Below are 9,765 nucleotides of genomic sequence, written 5' to 3'. Positions count from 1 at the left end.
ATAGTTGTAATATTAAAGGCTTGGCTGTCCGTAAAAGGTCTAAAAGTAGTTAGAAACATCTCTAAGGTCTCCTATTCCTAAGTATCTAAGTTAAAGTTAATTATAAGGGCTTCCATTAACTTATTAAGGGACTCCTCTACTTCCTCTCCTTCGTATTCTAAGATAAACTAGTTAATCCGTTTATTAAATCTCTTCTTAGACCTATTATGTTCTTCCTAGGTATACCTTATGGACTAATATCCTTCCTTACCATATACGAAGCACTTTTAGCTGGTTTGTCTATAGGGGTATACTTTTATACGGGAGTTGCTGCGGGGGTTATAGGTAGGACTTAGTCGGTACAGGTACTGCTAGCGGTAGCGGCGGTCCGTAAAGTAGGCATCTAAGTTAGTTTACAGGTTTTATAGGTCCGTAATAAAGGCTTAAGTACTACCTAGCGGGTTTAAAACTTCGTATATTATAATAGAGGACCGTAAATTGTTAATGAGGCCAGTTAAGATGTCTGCAGGCTTATAACAGGCATATTTATAGGGTTCCACTTCCTGGCAGGCTATAATAAGTTTATTATATAGGAAGTCGTCTATTTAAAGCTTAGCATTAAGGCCGTGCTATAGGTGCCGAAGGTCTTTAATAAGAATTTACAGGTACTCTATAGTCGATTTTTCGGTGTTCTTATTAATTACGGTCCGTAACTTAATCGTATTCTATTGTGTAAGGATGTCACGCTTATATTCTGGCCCTTTAAAGTAGTTGTGTATAGCTTTATATAGCTTATTAAAGGGAACACCAAGGGGGTTACTCTTAAGGTTAGTGTAATAGTGGTTAAGGGCTAGGCCGCGCAGTATAGTAGAATAGGCTTAGCTAAACTCCTATTTAGGAATATCAGCCTTCTGACAGAGGTCCGTAAAAATAGTTAGTTTAAAGTCAAAGTTATCGTTTTCACCGCTGTACTTAGATTTGTCGGTATAGAGCTTAGCTAGGTTAGCTAGCTCCTTACCATAGGTCTTTACTTAGGTGGTTTGCGGATCTGTAACTTAAGTAACGGAAGGGTTTTAGTCCGTATTTTAGTTTGCGGGGGTATTATGGTCCATAACTTAAGTACTAGGTGTGTTTTAGCCCATAAGATTAATTCTAAGATCTCTTTAGTCTATAGGACGAATTTAGTTAAATNGGTNGTNNATAAGACCNGAGATCCTATTAAGTTTAAAGGAGGCAAAGAGTCCGCTGGTTTTAATATGGTTTAAGATCTGCTCTTTAGTCTATTCCGTTTAGTCCTCCTTACGTAGTGTGTTATACAGAGACTATGCAATAGTAACTCGCCTATCCTTTTTAACCTATACACCTTAGTTACGTAGGAGGGTTCGTAGGTTGCGGGTAGCTATAAGGTTATAAGTCTTAAAGATAGCTTCTATAAAGTCCGCAAAGTCTTCCTTATATTATTCCCATAGATCGTCGTTTAGAAGCTTAAAGTATCCGTATTTAAGGATTTTGAAATTAATATAGTCGTTAACGCCGTTTGCAGACGTAAGGTCGACTCCCTAACTCCACTTCTTTTGACCTTCGTCAATTTACTTGCTTATATCTGCTATATTATATAGCGTAGTATATCTATATAAGCTGTAACGGGTAGTAGTAGCTTGTAGCGGGTAGAGGAGGTCTTATAACGGTCCGTAAAATCGATTAACAGGTCCGTAATAGTTTGAGAGGTCTTATAATGGTCCGTAAAGGTAATTAACAGGTCCGTAATAGTTCGCAGGAGGGTAAAAAGTTCCGTAAAGGTCTGTATTCGCGTCTATAAACTTCCGGTAAACCGTACTAAGACTTAAATAAGTATATAGAGTTGGTAATAGTCTGTAATCCCCAACTTCTAACCTTTCAGCAGGTCGTACTAGGATTTAAATAGGTGGTCGCTGTCGTGTATCGCTTGGGGGGAGGTGTTAAGTGATTGCTGATCTGTACGCGCTTACTGATCAGTGTTCGTACTAATTTAATAGCATGAGTGAGTCGTATCCAGGGGCACGAAATACGTATAGTATTGTATGCTTGTTTAGATGGTGGTAACTTTCAATTCTATTGAGGTAGACTACGTGGTCTATATACTGACGCGCCTCCCCCCTAATTAGTCAGTATATAAGTAGTTGGTGCACCAAACGCGTAAGTACGCGTTTGGTATAACAGGTGCTGTAATTATACAGAATCTTTTCCTTCCGATTAATAATATGTCTTACTTAACTTAACTAGTTAAGAGTATATATTTGGCGAATATAGTAGTATAAAAGAGTTGGACCTAGATAGGAATTTATAAAGCCTTAGAGATACGGCAATATTATATATTTGTTGGTCTTAAAATACATTAGTCTCTATATATCACGGCTTGAACAAATGCCTCTAAACCGAAGCTTGAACGAATGCTATATTACGAAGATACTAAGCTAAAGAGAAGGAAAAGGGGTCGCTAGGACCAATGTAAACAAATATATAGGGTAAGCCGCTAAGGCGCTAGCTTTAGGCGGGCCAATCGCAGGTCAGCAGAATATAGCAGAATTTGGCAGGTAATGTGCGATAGCGCCGTCACATCACCCCCTTCTTTAAAAGAAAGCCTGCCCTTAGGCTTAGTTAGAAAAAATAGGGTAGCACTAGGCTTATAAATGTAGGATTACAAAAATATGAGATAAGGAGATAAAGGGGATATAAGTCCGTCCTAACTAAGTATAAAGGGCGATTGTGGGCTAAGTAGAAGCACTAGGCCAGAAAGAGTAGCCGCTAAAAGTCTTGGCACGGATCTAACTAATTAGATAACTTTAACCGGCGGTTAAAGTTCCTAAACATCTAAAATTTTACGGTACTAGCAGAAAACGGCAGAATATGGCAGAATTTGGTAGATAGCTGTATTAGGGCTTTAAGGCGTTTTTGTCCCTATATTCTTCCGGTAACTTATTATCTTTATTATACCAGCATTCTATCTATTTATTTAGGTACTTTAGGGGTCTAGGCGCATTAGGGTATTAGTTATAGAATTCTTTAAGCTTCTAGGGGTAGCCTATAAAGTTCCACGTAGAATACTAGGTTAGGTTAGGATTGTAGCCCTTCCATTAGACACGGTATTTTAGCGCTCCCTATACTATCTTACAGGCCAGTATTTCGTTAACCTCCTATTTGTTATTACCGTTTACTTAAACTAGTAGGGGAGGCTTATTCTTTTATCTAGGCAATAAATTGTTTATAGCTTTCCATAACTTATCTAGTAAGAAGATAGGGTAAACCCTAATTAAGTCTAGGAGCTTTATCTTATACAAGTTACCTATCTTCTTAAAAACCTTATATAGTCCTACTATCTAGTAGTCTAGCTTACGGCTGGGTTGTTCGGTCCTCTAATTCCTTATTATAACCCAGACTATATTACTAGGAGCAAAATTGGGCTCTTAACGGTGTTTGTTCGCCTGCTATTCCATTAACCTCTAAGCTTTTTCTAGGTTCTCGCGGGCTACCGTCCAAACCTCCTCTAATTATTTGGCGTACTATTAGGCCTTAGCATAAAATAGCTTCTCTTATATAGTCTAGGGTTCTTCTAGCCTTTTCTAGTTAAAGCTTATATGGGGTAAGTATCCTATTTCTAGCTAAATTAGGGCAAACCCTGTAGAGTTATAGGGTAGGGTTGCTTGCGCGTAGTCCATTAAGGGTAGTAGTTTAGACTAGTTATCCTAGAAATAGTTAATAAAGGGCCTAAGCCTCTAGTCTAGGTACTAATTTATAATCTCTATCTAACCGTTTATTTAAGGGTAATAAGCTATAGAAAGCTTTAGCTTAATGCCTAGGATCTAGGTAAACTTATTTTAGAAGGCTGATATAAACTATAGCCTATAATCGGACATAATAGTATTTAGTAGTCTATAGATTTGGTAGACGTAATAGACATATAGCTAGGCTACCTCTTTAGCATTAATGTTCTTATAACATAGAATTAAGAACGGGCGTTTACTAAAGCAGTTAACTATAACCATAACTATATCATATTCATTACGGTCCCTAGGTAGTTTATAAAAGTCTATAAAGATATACTACTAAGGGCGCTTTAATATCGGGAGTGGCTTAAGTAGTCCTAGGGTTTTATCCCATAGGATTATAGCTCTTTAGCAGTCTTCGCAGTTCTATATATATTAATTAATATCCACAACTATTCTCGGCTAGTAGTAGCGGTAGTTAATAATTTTACAGGTCTTATTCTTACTAGGGTGTGCCATAGAAACTTAGTAATAAGCTTCGCGGATTAGTTTAGTCCGTAGATTATTAACATTAGGAATTATAAGCCGCTCCTGGTATAGGAATAATCCTTCCTCCGTCTTAAAATCAGGGTCTCCTTTTACGGCTTATTTACAAAGGGCCCTTAGGGCATTAGCCATACAATTTGCAGTTAAAAGGCAGTTAATTAGCCCTATTAGCTTATCTAAGGACTCCTCTATTAGTGCTAGCTCGTTTTACTAGAAGTCTAGCTCCTTAAGAATCCGTAGGTCAAGCTATTCTAAATAGAGGAAAGCGCGCGTCTAATATTAGGTCTTTAGCTTATCCTAAGGTCCTATATCTTATTCTCTTTAGGTTAGGGTATTAGCCTTAAAGTTTTACTTACTAAAATAATATATAATTATAAAAAAGAATTAGGAGAGTATTTTAGCCTACTAGGCTTATTACTCTATAAGCTGCTTTATAGTTATAAAGTACTTTAGGGCTTTATAATCTATATATATCTTAATCCGGGAGTTTATACCTTTAAGCTCTACACACTATTAGAAGAGTAATTAAATAATAGCTAGCATTTCTTTATCGTATACTTTATAGTTACACTTAGCCGGGTCTATTATCTTTAAGAAGAAAGCTATAGGGTACTATTCACCGTCTAGATATAACTGTAATAGGATTCCCACTATAACCCTATTAGAGGCGTCTATTTCTAGCATTAATTTAAGGTCCGGGTTATAGTAATAAAGGATTAGGGAAGAGATAAGCCAATTCTTTACCTCTTTAAAGGCCTCTATATAGCTATTATTAAAAACAAAAAGCGTATCCTTCCTAGTTAGTTATATAAGAGGTTTTACCATAATTCCATAGTTACAGATAAACTAGCGGTAGAAATTATAAAAACTAAAAAAAAACTAAATTCCTTTTACTATATAAGGGGGCTTCTAGTTATAGATTACCTCTACCTTCTTAGGGTTAACCTTAATTCCTTCTATAGTTATAATAAACCCAAGATATTTTATACGTTTTACCCTAAACTTATATTTCTTAATATTAACTTATAAGCCTATATTCCGTAGTTTCTCTAGGACCTTCTTAATATAAACTTAATGCTTAAGTTTATCATCCAAGTATATAAGAATATCGTCTAGGTATGCCGTGCAGAATTTATTAAGGTAATTAAAAAGAATGTTATTTATATACCTTTAATACATAACTAGTCCGTTTATTAGTCCAAAAAAAAGAACTTTATATTTATAGGAACTATAGCGGGTATAGAACGTTGTTAAATCTTTAAATACAGGGTCTATCCTAATTTGGTAGAAAGCTTAGCAGATATTAAGTTTAGTAAAGATCTTTACCTAGCTTAGACGTATAAGGGTTTTATTAATTAAAGGAATAGGATACTAGTCCTTTTAAGTAATAGCGTTTAGCTTTTAATAGTTAATATAAAAACAAAGGCCTCTATTAGGCTTTTTTACGAATAGGATAGGGGAAGTAAAAGGGGCTTAACTTAGCTTAATAAACCCTTTATCTAGGTTGTTAATTAAGTACTACTTTATTACTTTTAGCTTATCTATTAATTAATAGTAAAGGGGGCTATAGCCTAGTAAGTTATTGGCCTCTAATTAAATCTTATAATTATATGTCTGGTAGGGGGGTAACTTATCTAAGGCCGCCTTTAAGAATGTATCCTTATAGCCTATATAAATAGTAGGAAGGAGGCGTTTAACTAGTTCCTCATTGGTTTCCTCATCTAGCCTTTCCTCTCTGTTATTAATAATTTAGTTAATCTTATATAGGCTTATTATAAAGACCTTATTATCCTTCTAGTATATATTAAAGTAGAACACTACAGCACTAATTACGGCGATATCTATAGTAGGGGGGTTAATTAATAATAGGGGCGTATATAACTTTAGGAACTTCTAGGGTACTAGCGTTATTGTTACTCCTTTTAGCTCCTATTGCATCTTTCAGAGGTTATCCCTTATATCCTATTAATACGTTCTTTTCTATAACAGTTAGATCTATATAATTTAGACGTTATCTATATTATTATCTATCCCGCTTCCGTACGTAGAGTCCTCTTCAAATATAGCGCTTTAGGAGAGTATCTTTATTAATACGGAGTTCTTTCTAGCTTCGCAATAGGCGTCCTCTTAGGTAAAGGCTAGGTCACGGGCCCGGACATCCTACTAGTAGGTAGGGTTAGCCCTTACGGCTAGTGTCTTACGGTTAGTTTAGATCTCCCTAATAAAGAAGGGTAACCTTAGTCTATCCTCCAGCCAGACAAACCGTCTTTTTTATATATTTAACCAAATATTAAAATAGAATATCTATTTTCGTCTAAGGATTATATTATAGGACCCTAGGTCTAGGATATAAAAGGAGATACTGTATTGGCGTCGTCCGTTAAGAGCGATATATAACTTTAAGACGTAAATAACGGGCTAACCGGCTTAGCCGTTATAGCCCTTTACCTAAATAGGCTTCTCTAGTTAGATAGCTTCTACATTTAGAAACTTAGCAACATTATTTATATAGGTAGTATTTATAAAGGCGAAGCTATTTGCTCTAGTATTAATAAGGGCGGTTATATTAACTCTATATCCATTTTAAAATACTATATATAGAACTATAAAATGCTTTCCACCTATTAACTAACTAAGATTAATCTCTTTAAGATTAATAGGGTACCCTAGGGGGGAGTCTTTCCCTAGGGTTCTTCTTTTCCTAACTTATTAGATATTTCTCCTTCCTCTATCTCCTTAATATTGCCTATATCCTTTAGCTCTAGGCAGGATAAGGCAAAGTAACCTTATTTATTATAGTTAAAGCATATAGCCAAGGCAGGGTTAATTAGAGTATTACGGCAAATATTAGTTAATGGCGTGGTATATAGCTAGTTAGGTGAGGCTTACTAGTGCGTAGTTATAACCGCCTTTAGTATAAAAGCAGTCGTAACTTATCTTCCTACTCTAGCTCCTATAGGTATAGCTAGCGAGTTCCAATTGTTATAGAGTCGCTTCTGCTAATTAGGGCGGGCGTTAATCCGCTTTAGTTCTAAGTCTAATAATAGGTAATAAGCTGTAAGTCTTTTATAGGTTAGTAGGTTATTTAAGGTTATAGCGATCTTTTCTTATAGCTAGATTGTTAGCTTATTGTATAGGTCTAATTAGTAGTTCTTAAGGGGAACCTGGCCTTCTCCTATAAGGTATAGGAATTAAGTCTAGAATTTAGTAAAAGGTTGGTTCGGTTTTATTATTAGGTAATTATAGTTATAACGGGTATCCTATACTTTATTTGGGTTAATATAGATAGCCGCTAGGTGCCGTATTATCTCGTTAATAGATATAAATTAGATAGGGGAGTCGTCCTTAAACTTGGCTTAAAGGTACCGTTAGGCGTCCCCAGTAGTTCAACTAAAGAGGTAGAGCATTTTAGCTTCTTTAGAAAGAAAATAGTTATAGTTAACGCGGAGCTTTCCTTATACTTAAATCCTCTAATTCTTAAAGGTAGGGTTTATCCCGTTAGACAATAGTAGGGGGTTAGGGAGCTTAACGGACTTTAATTGCTTCGTTATTATATCCGTACTCCCTAGTATATCGCATTTAGTAGAGTAAATAGGTCGGCTAGGGCTTTAAGAAGGGAAAGCCGGGCTATTTTATAGGGCCGCAAGGCTTTCTAGGATCTCTTATAGGGTCTCTTATATATTTCTCGCTTTAAGACAATTGGCTTCCTAGCTGGCTGTAAGGGCGTGAATCTGCTCGCATATATCTACGACATTATTATTATCTTTAATTTCTAATCCCAATTGGATCTTAGGTTCCTCTTAGGTAAAGGCAGCTCTCTTAGATAAGCTTACTTTAGGTGCCATTATTAGCTTCCTAAGGTTTATCGGTATCGTACGCTTTAGTTTTAATTCTAGGGGTACAGGTCTAGTCCTATCTAGCTTATAAGGTGGGATATTATCCAGGCCTTCCTAGGCAATGTAGAGTTGTTTTGGTGTCTAAGTATAGTGCGTTAATACATTATTACAGACGAAGTTTCTTTAGGGTGGGATATTATTAAGGCCTTCCTAGGCAAGGTAGGGAGAGCTTAGTATAATATCACGGCTTAAATAAATGCCTCTAAACCGAAGCTTGAACGAATGCTATATTACAAAGATACTAAGCTAAAGAGAAGGAAAAGGGGTTGCTAGGACCGATGTAAATAAATATATAGGGTAAGCCGCCAAGGCGCTAGCTTTAGGCGGGCCAATCGTAGGTCGGCAGAATATGGCAGAATATGGCAGGTAACGTGCGATAGCGCCGTTACACTATAAACTATAATAGTAGCAACCTTATATAAGGCCAGTGGGTAGGCTATTAATTCAAAATTGTCCTAATATTAATACTTAATAAGATTACAAAAGGTAAAGAAGATTGGAGGGACGCTAGTAAAGAGGTATATTAGGTGCTTTACGCAATTTAGAAAGTAAAAGGCAATTAATAGAACAAGTCTCCTTTATAATTAATCTATAAATGTATTGGAGTTTATATTGTTATTCTGGGCATATTAAAGTTTTATATAAACTACTTTATATTTTATTTCGAATTATCTATTAAGAAGGTTAGATGCTTTACACGTAATACTAAGCTAGGATAGATTAATATAGACTCCGCCTAATGTGGCTCTTATTAGAGCTTGGACTAATAGCTTAATTAAACCTAACTTTGTCTTCTTATCTTAATATAAAAGGCAAAATTGGTCTTAATAGAGTAAGTTTTTAATTAGCTATATTCTTGAACTTTTTTAGAATATACATTAATTCACAAGAACAGTTGTTTAACTAAGTATAATGCGTATCCTATTATTATGTTCTTAAATTTCCACACACCTATATTTTAACTTAGTGCTTCCTCCTTAATTTTTTTGATACCGTCTACGGTATCTATTCTTCTTCTTTAAGAAATTTCGTTACGCAGCTCCTTTACCTATAGACTATATTCTGCCGTTTTAAGTACGAAGACTCTGCCTTAAAGATCGTTATACTTTATTTAGAGACCGTCCGTATATCTCTTAACAACAGCTATAAGAGTAAGTTTACCGCAATTAGCAGTAGGTGCTGTCACTTACTATCCTTAATAGTCTGCAACTTACTATTCTAATATCTCTTATAAATGTTAAGATAGCAGCCTCCACGCTATAGGTAGAACCCCTATTCTGTTTGGATATATTATTTATCTTAGGTTCCTAGGAACGATAATATATAAGTAGGCAGATGCTCTTAAATATTAAATCACTAACAGACAATAAAAGGAAACTTATATGCGATGCTCTCCTACTTCCTAAAGGGCGTTCGTTATTACCTATTTTAGTATCGCTTAAAATTTCTAGGCCACTTAAGATCTCCAAGTCGCTCTATATGTTATTAATCGTCTCTGCATTACTTATTGTTAATGCTATAAATTAACGGACGGAATACTTAGGGCCAAGTGTTTAGGATTTAGGGGCAGAAACTGCGTATTTTAAATTCCTCCCCAGGAT

The sequence above is a fragment of the Cenococcum geophilum genome, assembly GCF_001692895.1.
Source record: "Cenococcum geophilum 1.58 unplaced genomic scaffold K441scaffold_83, whole genome shotgun sequence".
Lineage (NCBI taxonomy): Eukaryota > Fungi > Ascomycota > Dothideomycetes > Gloniales > Gloniaceae > Cenococcum > Cenococcum geophilum.
The sequence above is the reverse complement of the archived record's forward strand: the minus strand, read 5'-3'. Positions refer to the sequence as shown.